General features: G+C 41.5%; 1 protein-coding gene across 2 annotated transcripts in view; it reads left to right on the top strand.

Annotated features, from left to right (window-relative positions):
- The window catches only part of LOC131302076 (CDP-diacylglycerol--serine O-phosphatidyltransferase 1-like), a 74,115-nt gene that overhangs the window by 33,945 nt on the left and 15,754 nt on the right, over positions 1 to 24,416 (top strand). The window lies entirely within an intron of this gene.

Here is a 24,416-nt window from a genome sequence, read left to right as displayed (position 1 = left end):
ATATATATATAGGGAAGAGATAATGCCACGACAAAAAACTTTAATGCCACGACAGGTTGTGGTGTCTTGACCTTTATACCCTTGCAAGAACCACGATCCTGACTTTTTCTCTCTTTGGATCTTACACTTTCTTCTCGATTCTCACGTCTATCTCGCTCTCTGATTCGAAAGGAGCAAGCTCAGACTAACAACACAAGATACCTTCAGCAAGATGGGAATTCCCAACCGACACCCTTACAGCGAGACCGAAATTCTCAACCGACACCGATTCGAGGAACTTCTGAAGATTACAGATCAAGATTTCTCTCCTGGGGGCTATGATAATATCGTCATACTTGCACTTCAAAGGTGGGAAGAGGTCGGAAAGGATAAGGACATTGAGAAACCCATCCAAAGAAGGTGATTGTGTTTCGATTTGCGATTCAGGAGATGGATAACAGAACGAGGTGTGAGAGAGCCGGACATGGAGGGGAATGAGGTGCTAGAGTCTAGAGAAGATGGAGACAAGTTGTACAGAGTTGAACATCTCTGGTCAGATTTTGATTGTCACTTGTCAGAGCTCTGTTTCTTGTAATACACAAAAAAATGGTGCTTTGTTAGTAATGAACCCAGATTATATGGTACAATACACAAAACTACACAGAGATCAAGGTGTGGAGCTTTATTGATATTGTGAAGGTTCTTCAATCCATTTAGGTTTCGTGTCCCAGAAAGGTTGGTCGGAGTTTGGGATTCAGAAGGGACGGCGGTGTTTCTTGCTTGTTGGGAGACAGTTGAGATGCTGTAGAGAGAGAGATCAAGAGGCCCATATGTGATTCCAGGGTAAAAAGGGAATATGCAAACAATGTTCGTGCCACTAAAGAATTCTGTCGTGGCATTATCATTTGCCTATATATATATATATATATACACACACATAAATAAATTTAAACAATAAATTCTATTATTCTAATTTTTTTTTAAATCGAGATTTTACAAATTTATTGCTACCATACTTACCTATCATATGTCTTACTGGCACGTATTAACAAAACCCTTCCATAAAACCCTAACAAGCATTTTGTGCAATGTAAATACGCAAGAGGATAGTCAGCTGAAATTAACACAGACAGAGCAAGAGGGATTGAGAGGGTTTTAAGCGTTGCGAAAAAAACGAATGAAAGCTCTGAGCATTAGCATCTCTACTCCTCAATCGTTTCCTCCCACCCCTACTCCTTACAGCCCCACAAACTCTCCAACGGCTTAGCCACTCCCACCAACTTCTTCTCTACCACCAAATGGGCCTACCGCCTCCTCTCCGACTTCGAATTCCTCCCATTACCGACCACTCCCACTGGAGAGTTTGCAAGGATAGCCCTACAATTATCCCATGCCTCAGCTGGGTTAAAGCTGAATAACATGTTCTTCAATTGAAACCATCCATCATGCAACTTTCCAAAGCTAATTCTGAATTGAAAATTAATTCTCGAAAATTCCTTATGGAATGCTCCTGAATACTTGTCGCAAGTTTACTAGGATCGAGACGTAGAACCCAACATATCCATTATAGTGACGAGATTGTGTAATATTGGTGGCGCCTGCAATGCGGACGATGTCTGTTAAAGATCATCACCTCCTTTCTTGGGATTTTCTAAATTCTTTTGTTAAAGATTATCACCACCTTTCTTGGGATTTTCCAGATTCTTTTGTATTCTTTTCGAAAACTTTGGAACATTTCTGAAACCATCTAGACTGCAATGTACAATAGAAGATGTATGTTAAAGATCATCACCACCTTTCTTGGGATTTTCTAGATTCTTTTGTTAAAGATTATCATTCTTTTGTATTTTTTTTGGAAACTTTTGAACATTTTCGAAACCATCTAGACCTTGGTAAAATCTTTTAAAAAAAAAGGACTTTTCTAGAGTCTTTCGGGATACTTTAGACAATGCTAGAACATACTAGAACCTTCCAGGTTCTACTGGAATATGATAGAACTAAGAGCATCCACAATGTAATAATCATAGCCAAAACTTTTTTTTCAAAACTTTTTTTTTTAAAAGTTTTCAAAAAGTATTTTCTATTTCTAATAACTTATTTTTTATTAGTTTTAAAACTGTTTAAAAAAATTATTTTCTATGTTCATAGTTTTTAGATTTTTATAATTTGAAAAATTGATGTGACAAAGTTTTTGTTATTCAATTTTGGTTATTCAAGTTTTAAAAAAAAAGTTCTCAATTTTGAAAATTTTAAAGGGATGAAATAGGCGTGAAATGAAGGGGAAAAATTTGGAGGGAAGGAACAACTTGCAATGGGAACAATATGAGACTTGACATTGTTAACTTTAACAACCTCGAAATGGATAATCAAAATATAATGTGATAAGTTTGATTATTCACACCTTTCAAAAAAAATTGATTATTCACTTTTAATTATTACATTGTGGATGGATTATCTAGAAGTTGCTAGTGAGACTTCATCTAGGAGCATTCATTGCACTCTATAAATAGGGGTGGACCCTCTTTAGGCATGAATGGAAGATAAGAGTGCAAGTTTAGGGTCTGTTTGATAAAACTGAAACTGAATGCTAAAAAATTAAGTACTGAAAGCTGAATGCTGAATTTTTTAAGCTGAAAAGCTGTTTGGTAAACATATTAAGTACTGAATTAAAAAAATAATAAATTGATTTTAGTTCTGATTCTCTCTTAATTTACTAATGGTCACTATGTACTTATAATAATGGTGGAATGATGATTGTGGTGGTGCTGGCGATAGTAATGTAATGGTGGTGGTGGAGTGATGGTGATGTAACGGTGGTAGTGAGTGGTGGTGGTGGTGGTGTAATGGTGGCGGTAATGGTGGCGGTGGCGGTGGAGTGATGGTGTAATGGTGACAATGAGTGGTGTCGATGGAGTGATAGTTGTGTAATGGTGGCTGTAACGACCCTGAATTTTGGTCTGTAAAAATTTCGTTAAATATTTGAATTTTATTTGAATTACTTATTTTCTCTTGAGTGTTATATGATTTCTTGTTGATATTCATCGTAGTTAAATTTTGGTCCTTGGTTAAACTCGTGACTAGAAAAACCTACGTGACCAATTTTGTTAATTTCCAACCGACTGCTTGGAGGAACCGAGCAACCAACTTACCTAGTTACTAGTTGGACCTTTTGAAACCCTTGGACCTTTTGAACCTTTGCCTTTACCCTTTGGTCCATAATGGTTAGGGTAATTTTTATCCATTGGACAATAGGCTTTCCTTTAAAATATTTTGATAAGTACAAAGATATAATATTTTAATGGTTTATAAAAACATGTGCTAGTACTTATATGCATTGTTTATTGGGGATTTTCCCACCCCTCCATTATCCATTGGTTAATAACCACAAGGGTAATTTTTGTCCATTGGATAATAAACTTTTTATTATAAAAGTACATGTAGTCTTTTCAAAATTTTATTTTTTATAAAAGGTACTTGTACTCTTTTGTCCAATGGTTATTAACCGCAAGGGAAATCATTATCCATTGGGTAATAACCATTAGGGAAGTTAGTAACCATTGGGTAATAACTCTTTTGACCAAAATAAAGTACCGATGTGACTAGGGAATCTTCCAATAAAGTTGATGTGACTAGTCAAACTTTTCAAACCCTAGAAATTTCTTATTTATTTCTTTTTATTAATTTGGTTTTATTCTTTGTCCATTGGACAATAAATGTTAGGGGAACTATTATCCATTGGATAATAGAAACCCAATTCTTTATATTAAAAGGGTTTTTGAAAGATTTGACAAGTACTTTGATCTTTTAAAAGAAATGACATTTATAATTATTTTGAAAAGTACTTTTGATTATTTTTTCTAAATAAAAGAACCATAGTAACTATTGTCCATTGGACAAAGATTGTTAGGGAAATCTTTACCCATTGGACAAAAGCTTTTCCTTTATTATATTTGACTAGAGTACATATATATAAACACATGGGTAAAATTCAAAAGAACATGTAGTCTTTTAAAAGACTTAAATTATGATTTAAAGTACTCGTACCTTATTATCCATTGGACGATAACCGTTAGGGTATTTATTATCCATTGGGTAATAGAGTTATTCTTTCACCAAGTACATGGGCTTATTAAACTAGTCTTTTTTCTTAAAACCCATGTGATGAAGTACCCATATTTTAATTTGAAAGTAATTAGTAGCCTTGTAGCCTTTAAGGCCTAATATTCTTAAAAGTACCCTAGTTTATTTTATTTAAAGTGACATGTGCTTATTTATTTGTTAGTAGGAGAAACTTAGCCTTTAAGTTTCCTTGACCCTAGTACCAAAGGTACCCATTGTTTATTGTTGCTTGTACTTTTATATGTATATATATATATGTGTGTGTGTGTGTGTGTGTGTGTACTAGGGAGAGAGAGAGAGAGAGAGAGAGAGAGAGAGAGAGAGAGAGAGAGAGAGAGGACCCGAGAGAGAGAGAGAGAGAGAGAGAGAGGAGGAAGGAAGAAGGAAGTAGACTTGTACCTACCTTGATCTTCCATGATCTTTCTTCATCTTTCAAGTCCATGGAGAATCTTTTTCCTAACCAAATATAACTCCCATTTGTACTTCTAGGATTTGTTCAAAACAAATCTTGTACCCCTTGTCTCCTATCCTTCCAACAAATCTCCCATAGTTCAATCCAAGGACTAAACTAGCCTTGCAAGCTACCATATTAGGCCTTAGTCTTTTTATGCCTAATGACAACCTATGATGGACCTTTATGACATAATCCTAGCTTTTATTAGCCTTAGACCTTGACTACAAGCTAAACCTAGGTTATGACTACCTAAAAAGCCTAAGATCTTAGTTGATTACATAGCCTTACACCTAAGATTTAGATTGGACAAGCTATGACTTGGTTGAAAGGTTGATTTGATGACTTGATGAAGCAAAATCCATGGGAGATATAGAGAGAGAGAGGGCCGGCCATAGAGAGAGGGGGAGAGCCAAGGTTTTGCCTATAAATAGCACCCCATGTTTCTCATTCAACTCACACCTTCAAGCTTTGCTCTTCCTTCTCTCTAGAATTCTATGTTTCTTTCTTTGTTCTTGTTAGTTCTTCCTTTGTTCTTGAGTGTTCTTGTGTTCTTCGAGAAACTCAACCTAAGCCGCCACTAAACCGCCACTCGACCACCCTCTCGATCCAAAAGTAGTAGTAGTAATAGTCAAGTAGAAGTTTCGAGAGAAACCTTTCTCTTTCGAAGCTACCGGAGGCCGACCGTAGGAAGTTACTCCGCCCGACCACCGACGTACTTTCCGTAGCCGACTACCGCCAAGAAGAACGGTAGATTATCCCTATCTACTACTCCTAATTATATGTAGTTTATCCTTACGTACTTATCGTTTGTTTATAAGTATTCGTATTTTGATCTTTAAGATAGTTATGAATATGCGTATATGAGTTGCTTGTATTACTTGTGGTATGTGATAAAGCATAAGTGATTTCACTCCAAAGACGTCCGTACATGTGGCGTTGTGCTTTGAATAAAGCATAAGTGATACACTCCAAAGGCGTCCGTATATGTGGCGTTATGCTATAAGTAGTGATTGAGCGTGTTAAAGTAATATAGAATTGGATGATCTTGTTAGAAAGATTCATGTCCTACCGCGGAGTCTTTGAATGTAAACGAGACACGAGAACCAAGAAAGTAGAAACATGACACCTAGGGTGTGGTTAATTAAAAGAAATGTTTTCCGAGGAAGAAAATATTTTTGAAACAACATAATGACCGGTTTTGGGTGGCATTATGTGAATTGTGTGCGTGTGTAAAAGAAACATTTGAAAAGGTTGAAATGTTTTGGAAACCACGATGTGGCCGGACGTGGTAGCCCATCGTGTGGATTGTGAAAACCGCAACGTGGCCGGACTTGGTAGCCCGTTGTGTGTATGAAAACTCGTAATGTGGCCGGACTTGGTAGCCCATTGCGTGGATTGTGAAAACCGCAATGTGGCCGGACGTGGTAGCCCATTGTGTGGTGTGTGTTGAAAAACCCAATGAGAACCCGGAGCGGCGGAATCATTGTGGATACTCGGGAACCCGGAGCGGCGGAACCGAGGTTTTGTGTGTGTTGAAAAACCCAATGAGAACCCGGAGCGGCGGAATCATTGTGGGGATACTCGGGAACCCGGAGCGGCGGAACCGATGTTTTTAGATTTCGAAAACCCCAATTGGGAACCCGGAGCGGCGGAACCATTGTGGGATTACTCGGGAACCCGGAGCGGCGGAACCGAGGGTTTTGAAATGTGTGCATTCCCATGGGAACCCGGAGCGGCGGAACCATGGTGAGGTATGCTTGGTTATCCGCGGTACGGAGCCAATGCAAGTTTTGTGTGCCAATGGGAACCCGGCGCGGCGGAACCATTGTGAGGATACTTGGGAACCCGGCGCGGCGGAACCAAGGTTGGGTGTGTATGCTTGGTTATCCGTGGTACGGAGCCAATGCAAATATTTTTGTGTGCCAATGGGAACTCGGCGCGGCGGAACCATTGTGAGGATACTTGGGAACCCGGCGCGGCGGAACCAAGGTTGGGTGTGTAGCTTGGTTATCCGCGGTACGGAGCCAATGCAAATGATTTTAAAAGGTTGGGTGTGTAGCTTGGTTATCCGCGGTACGGAGCCAATGCAAATGTTTTGTGTTAAACAAATGGTTTTTGAAAGATTGTTTTATAAATGAAAATGTTGACACGGTCTACGACGAGTCGCGTAGGAGAAACTCTGAAACTTTTGGACACCAACGTTAGTTGATTAACGAATGTGGGTGTGTCATTGATTAAACTATGTATATACTTATCATGTGGAAATTGATGTTGTATTATAGTTTTGTTTATAAGTTATGGGTTAGCGGGTATGGGATTACTCTGCTGAGCTTTGTAGCTCACGGTGTTACCTTTTGGTGACCCTGACATATTATATCGGTGGCGACGCTGGTATAATGTGTCAGACTTTGTAGATGATCAGGATAAGCAGACCACCATGGAGGCTTTAGAGCTGAGGAGCTGGCAAGAACTGAGGAGCTGAGGAGCTGTAGTTAGGAACCCTAGAATCCCCTACGTTTATGTAAACATTGAACTCTTGAGAGAGTTTTGTTGTAATAACGAGCCAGACTCCATTTGATTTTATGAACAAAATTGTCTTCTTAACGTACCCAAAATTCAGGGCGTTATAGATTTTTATCAATAAATTGTCTTCTTAACGTACCCAAAATTCGGGGCGTTACAGTGGCATTGTGGTGGTAGCAACAGCGGCGGCGGCCACGACGTGGTAATGGTGGTGGCAGTGTGGTAATGGTGGTGGTGGTGATGGAGTAATAGGAGAGTGGTGGTGGTGGTGTAGTGGTGGTGGGAGTGATGGAGGTGGTGGAGTGGTGGTGGTGGTACTGGTGATGGTGATGGTGGCGAAGTGATGGTGGTGATGGTATGGTGATTAAATATAAATACACAAGAATTCAGCCAAAATTAAGTAGCTTAAAGCTACTTATTTTTTAAAACTTTTTAGCCTACATTTTAAGTAGCACTTAATTTGTTAAGCAATGTAAAATGTCGTTATCAAACCTACTGAATCACTTATTACTTAATTGATTCAATTTTAAGTGTTGAATTTAGGTTATCAAACAAGCCCTAAGTAAGAGAGAGAGAGTCAAGTCCAAAGCTATCTACTCTCTCTCTCTCTCTCACACACACACACACAATATATATATTAAAATAACATAATTACCTAAAATAAAAATAAACTATCTCAACTATATCTTTCACATGGAATTTTCTCAATTTTTTATATTTTTGTTCATTATTCTACACTTTTTACAAAATGTAAAATATACACATTATTTTACTTGAAAAGAAAAATATGTTTAATCAATAACATAACAAAAATATATTTATTTTGCATATGAAAACTATTTTCTTTCTTTCTATTTTTCTTTTTTTATTGGTAAGATTTTTTTTTTTAATTTTTTGTCAAAAAAGAAAGTGAATTCCAATAGTCATACATGGCGCCCCACTAATACATAGGAAAACTAGAAAAAAGTTCTCGGTGATGTTTTTTTTTTGTCACCACGCATCGAACGGGTAAGACACTAGTTTATGCTACATGAATGTAGGATCCTATCATTGTCGGTATAGAGGACAAGATCGCGATGTGGAACTTCTTACCTGAAGGTAAATCAGTTACTCTTTGCGCTTTACACTTTTACACCAATAACAATTGCTTGAAATCATAGTATTTGGTGTTGCTAGATCTTGGTGCTACCTTTTGTTATTATCCCCTAGAAATTAGGATAGTGTAAATTGGGATTAACAAATGACAAAATAAAAACTACTTTAAGCTTGTGTAAGATGAAGTCAGCCTTTTTATCTAAAGTCAGATTTAAATGTTGAAAGGATAAACTAATTTGCCTTGTGAGATATGGACTATGGATCCACATGGTATGATTTGTTTGTGCTTACTTTTTCAGAAAATGGGGAAGACATGCAAGTTTTGAGACATGAACAAGGTCAGGAATGTGATACAATTAATTCTTCGACAATGTAAATTTCGCATAGGGTGGACCTCTGGCAACTGTGCTTATGTATCTCATCTGGCAAAAGGTAGCGAAACAATGTTCCTCACAGTAGAGGTTTTTTCAAAATTCTTGCAAAGTTTAGTACAATCATGAGACTTTGTTTGCTCAGTCTCTTTAAGTATTTCTGTTAAAGAGCACAAAAAGTTTGATATGGACAGAAGATATTGTAATAAATGGAGTAGCTAGTTTTATTTGAGATCCTTAATCGCTCAGGTTGAACAAAGCTAATCGATTTCGAGCTTGTGAATTGGTTCAATTAAAGCTAATAAATTGCTAATTTCAATCATGTAATTAACAAGAGAGAATCGAACAGGTTTTGAATATGTTTTGTGATATTGTAATGACTTGTCATTTTGGTATTCCAAAACACCGGAAGAAAAAATCTATATAATAAAACAGAGCTGTGTTTGAATCCAAAAGACAACCAACGCTCTAGATATTGGAAAAATGGAATTTTAACCAAAGAGAATTTGGTGGGACCCACACTGCGCGAGGTGGGCCCAAATTCCATTGAGGGATGAATGAGAAATTGTCTCTCAAAGTGGGTTGCGGACCGACAACAGTGCACGGTTGAATGGTCAAAGCTGGGTAATTACCCAGAGTTATTACCCATTATTGTGCATTCAATTTCGGAATAATAACTGTATCAGTTTTATTCCAGAATTGAATAGCGAAATCAATTCCCCTATTGATTGAGAGGCTCCTCCATCATTGCAGCATTCATGGCAGAGGTTCCTCCTTCAGCTATAAAAGGAGACCTCTACCTTTGGTTTCAACACACCGAAAACAATCCAAAGTATTCTTCTGCAATACAATTATTCTTTTCGAGAGAGAGAGAGTACAGACACAAGTTGGTTCGACGGGCAGTCTACGGCGGTGCTCCGGCGGCTGAGTGGTAACCGAGTCAACCCTGGGAGACGAACACCGACACAACCTCCAGCACCGGTGAGGCGGCGAATTTGTCTTAAGGGCACCGTTGATCAAAACGGGTCTCGGTTTGGAATTGCTAATACTCTTTTACAGTTTATGTCTACATTTCATATTTTGTAATTTTACGATTCATGTTCATGTTGTAATTTCCAGAAATTAGTAAAATCATTTACTGTTTTTCCGCACTATTTTCCTACAATCTTAAGACAAATTCTTTGGAAAATAGTTTTCGGTTCTTTTTTGCAAAACAGTCTTGTAGATCAAAATCTGATTTTACATCACGAACAGATTCGAAAAAAGGGAAAACAAGTTTTGTTTTATCCACGGTTTTCATAACAGTTTTGGCCTAGTGGTGTTTCTATTCCGGAAAAGTTTTGAGATATCTTCACGAACTGTAGTGTGTTTTGTTGCATAATCACAGTAGTGGCCTAGTGGGTCTGCTTGACGTGCTCCTGTTTTGATTAGTTCGTGCATTCTATTTGGTTTCTAACTGGTTTTCATTCTCAGTGCAGTACTTTGAAAAAAAAAAAAAATGCTCACGGGTTTGAACAGTTTCGTAATAGCAAAGTATTGTTCAATTGGTTTGACTTTTCACTGCTAGTGTGAATCGAGAAAAGTTAGTAGTCTTTATTTGGACTTATACTACCTGTTTCCTACTGACATCTTTGAGAAATTATTGTATGCTTCTGTATCGCATGCTGGTACTGCTGTTGTGATTTGTTATGTGTTCATAGTTTTGATTCACTCATTTGTCCTCTAGTACCTCTACTGATCAGTACCTGAGTTTTGATTTTTTGAATCTTATTGGCATGAATAGTTAATTAGATTTTCTAACGTTTTGATTCTCGGTACAGTGGGTTACAAAGCTTTGATTTGCTCATGATTGGGTGCTTCAATTTTTGGAATGGCAGGATTTGATTAGTTTTAAAAGGGAAACTGTTACAGTTTTATTTAAAAGCTCACTGTTATTGTTATCTGGGGAGTTGTACGTGTTTGTTTTTTTTTTTTGTTTTTCAAACTTCAAAGTTTTGTACCGGAAAAGGGGTCTTCGTAGTAAAAGGAAAAAAAAAAAAAATTCTTTTTATCAAGAGCATTGAATTCCTTAAAGCTTTGTGGGTTTTCATCTCTACTGTTACAGTTTCAGAGTATTTTTCCTTTAGTCATTATGGCCGAGGACAAGAGTTCATTGTGCTAGTTTTTATCCGAGTAATTGCTAGTCTTTAGGTACATTCAGTAGGAGATATTCAATCCGAGTAATTGCTAGTCTTTAGGTACATTCAGTAGGAGATATTCATAGGCAACTGTTATTGACCATTATTTAGTGCATTGAATACACGTGGATATAAAACTTTTGATTTTCAAAGTTTGCGTATCTTTGTATCAGGAAAAGGTTTTCCGTTATTATACATCAGTGCACATTCATTGTTTTGACCAATAGACTTAATTGATAATTTTGATTGTGGACTAACTTGTTTTGTTCCTTGGTACCGTATTATATTTCGGTACAGTAAAGTTACTGTTTACCTACTGTTATTGTAAGCTATCTTGATTAGTCAGCCACGGCAATTTCGACTTCTGTTTGATTATTAAGATTTTATCACGTATTTGTGTTTGATCTTAATTTCAGAAAAGATGTCGACTGAAACTGGAAATGGAAGTGGCAACGGGACCCCCAATGGCAACAATGGGCAACCTCCCGTGACTTTGGCTCAGAATCCTCCAATCCCAACGGCAGTGCGTGCGGTTCCTGTGAACCACGGGGAGAAACCCGAGAAATTCACTGGTGTGGATTTCAAGAGGTGGCAGCAGAAGATGCTGTTTTACCTCACGACTCTGAGCCTTGCGAGGTTTTTGAGTGAGGATGCACCTGTCGTTGCTGAAGATGAGCAAGACATGCAAGTCCTGAGGGACCAAATCACTTGGACAGAGAACGACTACTTGTGCAAGAACTATGTTCTGAATTGCTTGCACGATGCACTTTACAGCGTGTGTAAAGAAGTCGGCTAGGGAACTGTGGGAGTCCTTAGACAGAAAGTACAAAACCGAGGATGCCGGATCAAAGAAATTTGTCGTCGGCCGGTTTTTGGACTACAAGATGGTGGACTCGAAAACTGTGATCAGTCAAGTCCAAGAACTCCAAGTAATCTTGCACGAAATTGCTACCGAAGGGATGTTGCTGTGTGAGCCTTTCCAAGTGGCATGCATGATAGAAAAGCTGCCCCCTGGTTGGAAAGACTTCAAGTTGTACTTGAAGCACAAGCGAAAAGCTATGACGATGGAGGATCTTATTGTTAGGCTCCGCATTGAGGAGGACAATAAGATGGCTGAAAGGAGGGTAGGGAGCACCTACGCCGCCAAGGCTAATGTTGTGGAACATGGTCAATCTTCAGGAACGAAGAAGCATCAGTCTGGAAAGCAGTCTGGGAAACAGTCTGATAAGCAGAAAGGCAAAGATGTCAAGCTGGGACCTAAAGGAGGCGTTGCCAAGAAAAAGTTTCAGTTTCAAGGCAAGTGCTTCAATTGTGACAAGGTTGGGCACCGTGCTTCAGAATGCACCAAGCCTCTGAACCCAAGGGCGCGCGCGCATTTGGCAGAACTGGAGGATGGCTCTGATGTCAACCTGTCAGCGGTGGTCTCTGAGGTGAACTTGGTGGGGTCAAACCCTCAAGAGTGGTGGGTTGATACTGGAGCTACCCGCCACATTTGCTGTGATAAGAAGCTGTTTACCTCCTTCAAGCCGGTTACAAACGGCGAGAAGCTGTTCATGGGGAACTCTGCAACCTCTGAAGTGGAGGGTCAAGGCAAGGTGATCTTGACGATGACATCTGGCAAGGAGTTGACTCTCAACAATGTCCTGTTCGTGCCGGACATTCGCAAGAACCTGGTGTCCGGTTCTCTGCTAAGCAAGCATGGCTTCCGCATGGTGTTTGAAGCGGACAGGGTGACTGTCACCAAGGCTGGGGTATATGTGGGAAAGGGCTATATGACTGGTGGTCTATTTAAGCTCAATGTAATGACTGTAATTCCACGTATTAATAAAATGAAATCCCCAGTTGCTTACTTGCTTGAGTCTTCCAATTTGTGGCATGGTAGACTAGATCATGTTAATTATGATGCTTTGCGAAGGTTAATTAACTTAGACCACATTCCAGCTTTCCAAATTGATAAAAAACACAAGTGTGAGACTTGTGTTGAAGCCAAATTGACCAGGTTTTCCTTTCAAGCGGTTGAAAGAAGCACTGAGCCATTGGATTTAGTTCACACTGATGTGTGTGATCTAAAGTATGTCCAAACGCGAACTGGTAGAAAGTATTTTATTACTTTCATCGATGATAGCACCAGATATGGCTATGTATACTTGCTTAATAGCAAGGATGAAGCGTTGGACAAATTCATTCTTTATAAGAATGAAGTTGAGAATCAACTTAGCAAAAAGATTAAGGTGGTGAGAAGTGACCGAGGTGGTGAGTATGAATCACCGTTTGGAGAATTTTGTGCACAACACGGAATTATCTACCAAACCACTGCACCTTATTCCCCTCAGCAAAACGGAATTGCTGAACGGAAAAATCGTACCTTGAAAGAGATGATGAATGCTATGTTGATAAGTTCTGGGTTGCCACGGAACTTGTGGGGGGATGCTATCCTCTCCGCAAATTATATACTTAACAAGGTGTAGGGAGGTATTCCCGAACAGGTACAAAATGAGCCCGAGCACGGTCAAAAAAAGGGTCAACGCGCTGTGGACCAGTGATATGAGAAGTCAATGGTCCAGAGAGGTTGTACGATTCTCGGTGCAATAACATGAGACGTTATTAGGACCAAATACAAGGAAAATGACATGAGATGCCACTGTTCATAGAAACTTGTTCGGCAAGAGAGAGCCGAACAGGAGGAGAGCTCCTTAGAAAGGATATGGTTCAAATTGTTTCCTTAGGACCAGTAACACGTGAGGTAACTGGTCCAGGCCATCTGTTCGGCCATGAGATGGCCGAACAGATAGAGAAGTCCTATTTGAGGGAACATTCTAGAAGGGTCCAGAACCACTGGTATTCTGTTAAAAGATAAGATCCCAAGAATATAGGATCTGGGAAAGATACCCAACAAGTATGGGATGTTCGGCTTGTGATGGAAAAGAGTCCTACAAGTATTAAGGTAATGAACTGATAAAGGAAACGAGAATCCTTGATATCCTGGGATTCCTATACGAATTAGGAATCCTAGGGCAACACGGATGCTTGGCCAGCAAGCATACGAAAATCTATAAATATGAGGTAAACCTAGAGGAAAAAGGTACGCAATATACAGCATTCTTATTGCTTTCCTACTGATAATTAGGGTTTGATTGCTAGTACGTGATACTAACAAAGGCATCGGAGGGCCTTTGCCACGAGTGGCAAAGGTGCGCTCACTCCTTGTCTGTTTTGCAGGACAAGGGTTTCATTGACAAAATTAGGGTTACAATCAAGAGGCACGTGAAGCCGTTGCATTCCAGTGCTGTTCAGAGCACTACTTGAATTCATCCCCCTACAATTGGCGCCGTCTGTGGGAAACGAAAGAGTTCCCTTTGAAATACGACCATGGTGGAAGTAGAGCCAGCAACGCCACACGACCCAAAAGATGTGTTAATTGGAGGAGGGGATAAGTCTCCACCCGGGGCTCCGAGAAAGCCCGAAGGAGGACACAAAAGGACCACGAGTAAGGGCCACCCCCTTACTATCCACGGCAACTCCAGAAATAGAGATGGAGAGACGGCATCGAAGTCCACGAGAAGGACTAAATCCCATCGAGGGGATGAATCGATTGCACACTCCAGAAGTGTATACCGTAGCGAAGACGTTCTTGATAAGAAGAGACAAGAAATTGAGGAGTATGCTCGTTTGATCAAAAAATGAGAACATGAAATCAGAGAACTAGAGAGAATCAGAGAACATCCGGAGGACTCTGGACTATCTCGAAGAAATTCTAGAGGCAGTGAATACGCTTTGGTACAGTATCAAAAGGCTCATTCACGAGGAAGGAGGAGCAGAAGCAGAAGTCTGACCCCGAGGCGACATAAAACTTCTCCACGAAAAGGGAGGAGCAGGATCCGAACACCCGAGCGAAGGAGGGTATCTCCAAGAAAGAGGAGAAGCAGAGGTCGGAGTTTTACCCCCGAAGAAGAAGGGAGTAGAAAACATCATAGGGACAGGTACGAGAGACCTGATTCCGATTGGGAACGAATTAGATCCAAGAAAGGACCGGAGGATGAAGCCATGACTGCACGGGAAGCAGCAAGGAAAGCACTGCAGAATATAGCATCCTCCCCCTTTGCAAGAAAGTTACAGGAGGCTAGATTGCCGACCAGGGTAAAGCACGGGACATTCATCCTTTACGAGACAGATGCTGATCCCGTGGCCCATATACAGCATTACCAGCAAGCAATGTTTATGCATGAAGGGGATGATGCAATCATGTGCAAGGTGTTCCCGTCGAGTTTGGGGAAGGTTGCTCTGTCCTGGTTCCACAAATTAGGCTCACGCTCCATCCGAACATGGGTGCAATTGGCCGAGAAATTCACTGCACGGTTTTTGACGAGCAGGAAAGCTCCCAAAACCTTTGAGAGTCTTTCTTTTATGAAACAAGGAGAAGACGAGCCGATCAGGACTTATGCAAAGAAATACTGGGAAACCTTCAACGAGATTGAGGGATGTAGTGAAGAATACGCAATAGCCACGTTTAAAACAGGCTTACCTGTTCATGGGGAACTGCGTAAGTCTCTAAACATGAGTCCCGTGCAGACATTGGCAAAATTGATGGAGAGAATTGAGCAGCACGCCAGGAACGAGGATGACATCCTTCGAGAGGATGGTAAGTTGGCCGCCGAGCAAGTTAAGGGACCTATAAAGAAAGCTGACAAGCCAGAGCCCAAAACTTATCGTGAAAGAAAAGATTATGGGCAGGCGAAGAAAGAGCAGTACAAGGATAAACAAGCCCCGGATCCCAAGTCATTCTTTTCAATAAACACCGTTTGGAAAGAGCCCATTTACAGGATTCTTTATCGAATAAAGAATCAACCATATTTCAAATAGCCCCCAACTCTTGGTGGGAATAAAGATGCAAAACGTGCTACGAATCAGCACTGCAGTTACCATAAGGATTGGGGTCACATGACAGAGGATTGTGAGATGTTTAAACGACATCTTGATGATTTGGTCTCACGAGGTTACCTTAAAGAATTTATCCAAGAAGATTCCAAGGATAAAGACAAGGCAATGGAATTGGATTACGAACAGATTCCAAAAGGGGTAATCCATATGATACATGGATTAGCCGAACCTTATACGAGAAATGAGGTGAGATTGCTTCAGAGACAAGTAAAACATGACCAACATGTAATGCAGTTGGGGAAGAAAAGAGAGCGCAACGAAAAGGCAAGTAACGAGGGCATAGTTTTTATGGATGAAGATCTGGGAGGAGTCCAGGTACCTCACAATGATGCTTTGGTCATAACCCTACGAGTTGGGGAATATGATATGGAAAGAATCCTGGTGGATTCAGGGAGTTGCACCGAAGTGCTATACTATGATGCGTTCAAGAAACTGGGGCTCACACAAGAAGATTTGGTACAATCAGTAACTCCATTGGTCGGATTTGGAGCAGGAGCAGTTTGGCCGTTAGGCAAGGTAACTCTGCCTGTTCAGGCTGGGACAGTAGTGCTACGAACCGACTTCTTAGTGGTGGATGTACCGTCCTCCTATAACGTGATTATAGGGAGAACATGGTTGCACAAGATGAGGGCAGTCTCTTCAACTTTCCATCAGATGGTAAAGTTCCCAGGGTCTAATGGGATTGAGCACATCAAAGGTAACCAAAAGATAGCTCAACAATGTTTGGTATCCATCATAAAAAGAGTCCATAATGCCCACCATGTTAATACTGTGGAAATTCCGGATCTGCCGACCATTGAGGATATTGGAAAAGACCCAACCGAGAGGGTAGTTGAGGATTTGAAGAAAACACTGATCAAAGAGACTGATCCAGATAGGTATTTTCTAATTGGGGAATCACTGCCAGAAGAGGAAGAAAACGAACTGATTAGTTTTTTTAAAACTTATGTCGATGTATTTGCTTGGACACCAGAGGAGATGCTTGGGGTGAATGCAGATGTTATCTGCCATCATTTGAATATAGATCCACAGCATAAACCGGTCATTCAAAAGAAACGAAGGGCAGCCGTACAGCACGTTGACGCTGTAATTGAAGAAGTGGATCACTTGTTGGAAGCCAAGGCAATAAGGGAAGTTTATTATCCAGAGTGGCTATCAAATACTGTTGTCGTCAAGAAAAAGAACGGAAAATGGCGCGTATGTGTTGACTTCATAGATTTAAACAAGGCGTGCCCTAAGGATAGTTTTCCTCTTCCAAGGATTGACCAGTTGGTTGATGCAACAGCGGGATATGGACGGATGAGTTTTCTCGATGCATATCGAGGATACCATCAAATTGCAATGTTTGGGCCAGATCAGGAGAAGACGTCTTTTATTACACCACGAGGGTTGTACTGTTATAATGTCATGCCTTTTGGATTGAAGAATGCAGGGGCAACGTATCAGAGACTGGCGACCATCATGTTCAGAAAATTGCTCGGCAAAACTATGGAGGTTTACATAGATGACATGGTGGTAAAGAGTAAATCTGGGCAAGGCCATATTGCAGATTTGAGAGAAGCTTTTGAGATTTTGAGGAAATACAAGTTGAAACTCAACGCCTCAAAGTGTGCGTTTGGAGTCGGCTCTGGAAAGTTTTTGGGCCATCTTGTAACTCTAAGGGGAATAGAGGCGAATCCCGACCAGATAAAGGCCTTACAAAATCTGGAAAGTCCTCGGACAACGAAAGAAGTCCAACGATTAACTGGGATGGCAGCAGCTCTTAATCGATTTATTAGCCGATCAAGTGACAAGTGCAGACCTTTCTTTCAGCTGTTGAAGAAAAGGGAAGGGTTCGAATGGGGAGTAGAATGTGAACAAGCCTTTCAGGATCTAAAGGGATACTTGGCCTCTCCTCCTCTTCTTTCGACTCCAGAAACGGGTGAGTCTCTAATTTTATACTTAGCTGTTTCTGAGCATGCTGTAAATGCAGTACTTTTAAGAGATAAGGGATCCGAGCAAATCCCAGTCTATTATGTGAGCAAAACTTTGTTAGATGCCGAAACAAGGCATTTGCCCCTCGAGAAATTGGTCCTAGCACTAAGGACAGCAACTAGAAAATTGCCACATTATTTCCAGAGCCATAAAGTTGTGGTTTACACTGAGTTCCCATTAAAATCATTGCTCCGAAAGGCAGATTTCTCGGGAAGGATCTCAACTTGGTCCGTTGAGTTGAGCCAATATGACATCGACTATCAGCCGCGCACAGCAATCAAAGGCCAGGTGTTGGCAGATTTTGTGGCAGAATTCTCACCTGCGGTTGCACCTCTGCCTCCTACGAGAAAGGAGTGTGAAGCAAAGTCTCCTATAACGAAGAAACAGGCATTAGCCGAACAAGATCCCCTGGAATGGAAGCTGTTTGTTGATGGGTCAGCTTGCAACACCGGTTCAGGAATTGGAGTTGTGCTTTTACCCCCTGAAGGGTCAATGTTAGAATTATCTGTTCGGCTAGGGTTCAATGCATCAAATAATGTGGCGGAGTATGAGGCACTCTTAGCTGGTTTGAGAAGTGCAAAAACCCTAAAAGCTGAACGAGTTAGGGTGTATTCTGATTCACAGCTCGTGGTCCATCAACTATCCGGGCAATATGAAACCCGGAGCGAGAAGATGGCGGCATATGTACAGGTGACCAGAGATCTGCTCGATACCTTCGAAAGGGTGTATATTGAGCAGATAAGTTCTGGAAAGAATGCTCATGCAGATTCATTGGCATGGTTAGCCGCAGCTGTGCCATCTGAGTTTAAAAGAAAAATAGCCGTGGAATATCTGACTGAGCCGAGCATTGGGAGAAGTGTAGAGATGGTTTTGGACGTGAACCAAGGACCAAGTTGGATGGACCCAATAGTGGAGTTTTTACGAGATGAAGTACTCCCTTTGGACAAAAAGGAGGCACATAAAATCAGGACCAAATCTGCTCGGTTCTGGTTATCCCCAGAGGGAAAACTATATAGGAAGTCTTTTACAGGACCCTACTTGCTTTATGTGCATCCTGAGATGGTGCAAAAGTTCCTCCACGAAATTCACGAGGGGACTTGTGGAAGCCATGCTGGTGGTCGGTCCATAGCCCACCGAGCAATCACCCAAGGGTATTGGTGGCCGTACATGCAAGAAGATGCTAAGGTGTACGTAAAAATTTGTGAGAAGTGTCAGAAATTTTCACCAATGATTCGAACACCAGCCGAGGACCTGGTGCCGCTGACAAGTCCCTGGCCGTTTGCTCAGTGGGGAATGGACATAGTGGGTCCACTACACAAGGCAACTGGGAATCGAAAATTCCTACTAGTTGCAACAGATTACTTCACTAAGTGGATTGAGGCTGAGCCATTGGCCAAGATCACTGAACCTATGATAGAAAGGTTCGTGTGGAAAAGCATCATAACTCGCTTTGGGGTACCTTATTCGTTGATTACAGACAATGGGTCGCAATTTCAGAAGAAATTCAAAACTTTCTGTGCCCAGTATGGGATAAGAAATTATTATTCGACTCCAGCCTACCCTCAAAGCAACGGACAAGCAGATGCTTCAAACAAAACAATCCTTGATGAGATTAAGAAACGTTTGGATAAAGTAAAGGGGAAATGGCCCGATGAATTGCCATTGGTTCTATGGGCATACCGAACAACGCCTAGGAGGTCTACGGGAGAGACCCCCTATTCATTAGCATATGGAACAGAGGCTGTTATTCCATTAGAAATAGGTCTGCCAACCAACAGGACCACTTTGGTTGAAAGTGGAGGAAATGACAGAGCCTTGGAGATTGAGTTAGACTTTGCCGAGGAACGACGAGAACGGGCCTTGGTGCACTTGGCCTCATACCAAGAGCAGCTCACCAAAAGTTATAACAAGAATGTATACCCACGAGAGTTTGGTGTTGGAGACCTTGTGCTACGAAAAGTGCTCGGCAATACTAAAGTGGCTAATGAGGGAAAGCTAGGGGCAAATTGGGAAGGCCCATATCGAGTTACAAAAATCGCGGGCATTGGGGCTTATCGATTGGCAGACTTGGATGGGAACCCAGTGCCAAGACCTTGGAATGTCCATAATCTGAGAAAGTTTTTTATATAATTTTTCTTTATGCACATCGTGATTGTGTGGGAGTTACGAATAAAACTCTCTTGTGTTCTAGTTTTGTTATTTTTACAAGAGGTACGAGTAACGCCCTCTTGGGCTTTACAGTTTATGAATGAAGTTACGTTTTTTGTCTAAACTGCTGTTTTCTTGGTATTTGTTTTAAATACGAATCACGACATTGGTTTCCCTCATTCGTATTGGGGAGCAGGGTATAGGATATCCATTTAAGTACGTGACACTTGAACACAAGTTCGAAACACTTGTGTGAACTTCAAACATTTAAGTACGAATTACTTAAACGCAAGTACGAAACACTTGTGAGAACGCAAGTACGAAATACTTGAGAAATGTATATGTTAGCCACGAGATATTCAAAGTACGAGAACCCTTACGGTGCATACGAATACATGCATAAAAGCATACGAGTATATGCACCAACAGTCCACAGTATACGAAAATATGCACAAACTTGGAAGCATACGAATATATGCATAAAAGTACGTGAAACTTTAAACGATATTCAAAGTACGAAAAACTTACATAAGTACGAAAAACTTACATAAGTACGAAATACTTAAATATTTCAAAAACACCCATGATAGAAACATGTGGAACAGGTATCTTGACAGGAATAATTCAAAAAACAGAAATAAAGAAAGACAGAGCTCATTCATCTTCAGTGAGATCTTGCACAGTTGTAGGAGCAATTACAGGAGCTACTGGTGCAATCACATCATCTGTGGTATTTTCATCTCCAAGTTGACCATCACTGACTTCCTTTTGGCCAGGGTTGGTCATATCAATTTGAGGCTCCACTTCAGAAACAGGTTGCTCAGCAGACACGTTCACTACCTGCTCATCATTTATCTCCTCTGCAACATCTTCCTCTTGACTAGCAGCACTGGGCAGTTCAATGTTGTTCCAGAGAGGAGATGATTCAGGAATCTCAGCTTTGGCAAGGCAAGCTGTCCAAGAGGCCACCCAGACTTGGTCTTGTATCCCAGGCATCTGGTTTGTATAGCTTTCCGTAGCTACTTTGATCCCTTCGTTGTATCCCTTCTCAAATGCAGCTTTGGTTTCATTCTGGCTCGCCTCGAGTTCCTTCAGCGTTTGATTTAGACTATCCTCAGTCCCCTTCAGTTGTCCCTTTAAACCATCTGCCACTCCCAAGGCTTGGTTCCTTTCTTTCTCGAGCCTGATGATGGTACGTTGGAGCTTGGTGTTCTCACTTACAAGCTTGACACGTTGAGGCTCAGACTGGCTAAGCTTTTGAGCCATGGCCACCATTTTTTGCATCACCTGGAACGTTCAAAACAGTTAAACATGGATACCAAACGCTCTGGAATGCTATGGTTTACAAAGCGAGATTTTACCTTGGCATTGTGAGACATGAATGAGCTTAGAAGGTTGTCAGGCGAGCTTGCCACCTCCTTCTGCATATCTCCTGGCAGCAAAAAAAAGCTTGAGACAGGGCAAGGGCAGTGCCTTCTGACTCGACACTGTCCCGAGCAGTGATAGCTCGGCTCCCGTGCGAGAATGGAGGAGCCCAGATGGGAGCAGGTGATGAGGAGGATGTTGGGGGTCTTTCTTGAGTTTCCTCCACTCGTTAACGTTTTTCACGGTGAAGGGCTTCAATCTCTTCAAGAGAAAATCCTGGGGGAGCATCTGTTTGAGTCTGGGGGCGACGACCACGACCTTGAACACTTTGGCCCCGACCACGACCTCGACCAGGAATGGTGAGGAGGCTGCCCAAGTCAATCGGGCGGTTCATCTCTGAAGTTGAGAAGGTACGGCCGCTGGAAGACGAATTGGATGTGGAACTGGAAGTTTCCTCAGCAAGAGGGATAGGTTCGTCAGAGATTGGAGGAGTCTGGGAACGCCTCTCTTCTTGTTCGAGGATTGGTCTTGAAGGACCAGCTATGGCAGGGATGTCAGCTGCTCGGGTTCTCCGATCAATAAACCCACCGTACGAAGCTTTGTAGCTGAGAAGTACTTGAGCTGCTCTTGCTCGGCCTGCAAGGTATGTCCCTTCGCCGTTGAATGCAAGTGCTCGTTTGATATCAGCTACATGAACTTGTGGGGTTATGATGTTATAACCACGGTTAATATTTGATGCTGAAACAAAGCAAAGCATAAGCAATTAGAAGCACGAAAAAGCTTTTCCTATGAAAGAGGACAAAACAAATGAAATTAAGGGAGAGCACTAACGTGGGCTCCCGAATATGTGAGGGGCATGAAAACCAATCACTTGGTCGTCCTCGTCTCTGGGTTCGAAGTTGCCCGTAACGATCAGAAAGTCGTCATCATCCCCTCGAGCAGAGTCAGGGAGTTCAAGGACTAGCTTTTTTCTAGAATCCCTACTTTTTAGATAATAAGTGAGGGCGTCCCCAGTTCTGGAAATACTGTATAGATGGTGAATATCGTACAGGCCTAGAGAAGTCCCTAACATTTGGTTTAGGGTATTTATGCCCATAACTACTCGGAAGAAATTAGCAGAAACCTGCATTGGCGAAAGCCTGTAATACGCTAAGACTTGGCGGAGCAGAGGGGCTAAGGGAAACCTAACCCCGCCTTCAACGACGGCTACTACTGGAATGTGAAGGGTGTCAAAATCGAAGCTTTCACGAATGGCATCCTCAGGAGCCAAAACAGTAGCTACGTTGTCAGGAATCCCATATCGAGATCTGAAACTAGCCATGGTTTGAGGAGTATTACAATGTCTACGAAATCTCCCCATTACCAGAAAAGTTTTTTTGGGGTTCTTTGAAGTATAAAGAAAGGGGACGATAAAACCCTAACGAAAGATTGTGAACAATCCACCAAGAGAAATAGAACAGTAAGGAGAGGAATGATGACTTACGAAAAATAGTCGATTGAATCCCTAAGAGCAGAGAGGAGGAGGTCTTGAAATGATGACCAGAGCTTCAATGGCGGGTAAACCTTGAAATCGCCTCTTTCTGCTAAGGGAATCTAAGAGAGAGATTGAGATTTTTGAAAATGGGACGAAAACCCAAAAATACCCTAAAGATTGGTGATGTACGTGAAACGTCACCCCAGACGCCGTTTGAACGTTCCGTTTTCCAATAAACACGTCCGTTCGTATTTAATGTAAAAGCAATACGATGATCGACACGTGTAAAGGATTAAGGCTAAAAAGCCTGTGACGGCCACAAGAAAAGATGATTTTTTCTTAGCAACGTGATGAAACATTGCAAAAACAAAATGAATTTGCTCGGTAAAAGAGCTTTACTCGTCATCTGAGTAAAATATAAACGAGCAAAGCTGGGGAGCAATTGTAGGGAGGTATTCCCGAACAGGTACAAAATGAGCCCGAGCACGGTCAAAAAAAGGGTCAACGCGCTGTGGACCAGTGATATGAGAAGTCAATGGTCCAGAGAGGTTGTACGATTCTCGGTGCAATAACATGAGACGTTATTAGGACCAAATACAAGGAAAATGACATGAGATGCCACTGTTCATAGAAACTTGTTCGGCAAGAGAGAGCCGAACAGGAGGAGAGCTCCTTAGAAAGGATATGGTTCAAATTGTTTCCTTAGGACCAGTAACACGTGAGGTAACTGGTCCAGGCCATCTGTTCGGCCATGAGATGGCCGAACAGAGAGAGAAGTCCTATTTGAGGGAACATTCTAGAAGGGTCCAGAACCACTGGTATTCTGTTAAAAGATAAGATCCCAAGAATATAGGATCTGGGAAAGATACCCAACAAGTATAGGATGTTCGGCTTGTGATGGAAAAGAGTCCTACAAGTATTAAGGTAATGAACTGATAAAGGAAACGAGAATCCTTGATATCCTGGGATTCCTATACGAATTAGGAATCCTAGGGCAACACGGATGCTTGGCCAGCAAGCATACGAAAATCTATAAATATGAGGTAAACCTAGAGGAAAAAGGTACGCAATATACAGCATTCTTATTGCTTTCCTACTGATAATTAGGGTTTGATTGCTAGTACGTGATACTAACAAAGGCATCGGAGGGCCTTTGCCACGAGTGGCAAAGGTGCGCTCACTCCTTGTCTGTTTTGCAGGACAAGGGTTTCATTGACAAAATTAGGGTTACAATCAAGAGGCACGTGAAGCCGTTGCATTCCAGTGCTGTTCAGAGCACTACTTGAATTCATCCCCCTACACAAGGTACCTCGCAAGAAAGTCAATAAGACTCCTTACGAGATGTGAAAAGGTAGGAAGCCTACCTACAGTTACCTTCGAATGTGGGGGTGTCTCGCAAAGGTAGCTGTACCTCCACCTAAAAAGGAGAAGATAGGGCCAATGACTGTTGATTGTGTGTTTATTGGTTACGCACATAACAGTACTGCCTATCGGTTTCTTGTGTATGAATCTGAGATACTGGATATTCACAAGAACACTATCATGGAATCTAGGAATGTGACGTTCTTCGAACACATATTTCCTTATAGATCCATAAAAGAGTCAAGTTCTGTGAAACGGACTTTGGAGACTGCATATGAAAGCAGTCAAGACCAAGAGGAAGAAGTTGAGGTTGAGCCAAAACGTAGCAAAAGGGCTAGAACATCAACATCCTTTGGTCCAGACTTCCTAACGTATCTGTTAGAAAGTGAGCCTCGGACATTCAAGGAAGCTGTGAGCTCTCCTGAGGGTCCTTTGTG

Source organism: Rhododendron vialii, chromosome 9a (genome assembly GCF_030253575.1).
Source record: "Rhododendron vialii isolate Sample 1 chromosome 9a, ASM3025357v1".
In the NCBI taxonomy this organism is placed as follows: domain Eukaryota; kingdom Viridiplantae; phylum Streptophyta; class Magnoliopsida; order Ericales; family Ericaceae; genus Rhododendron; species Rhododendron vialii.
Note: the sequence above shows the minus strand (reverse complement) of the source record. Positions and strands in the feature narration are given on the sequence as shown.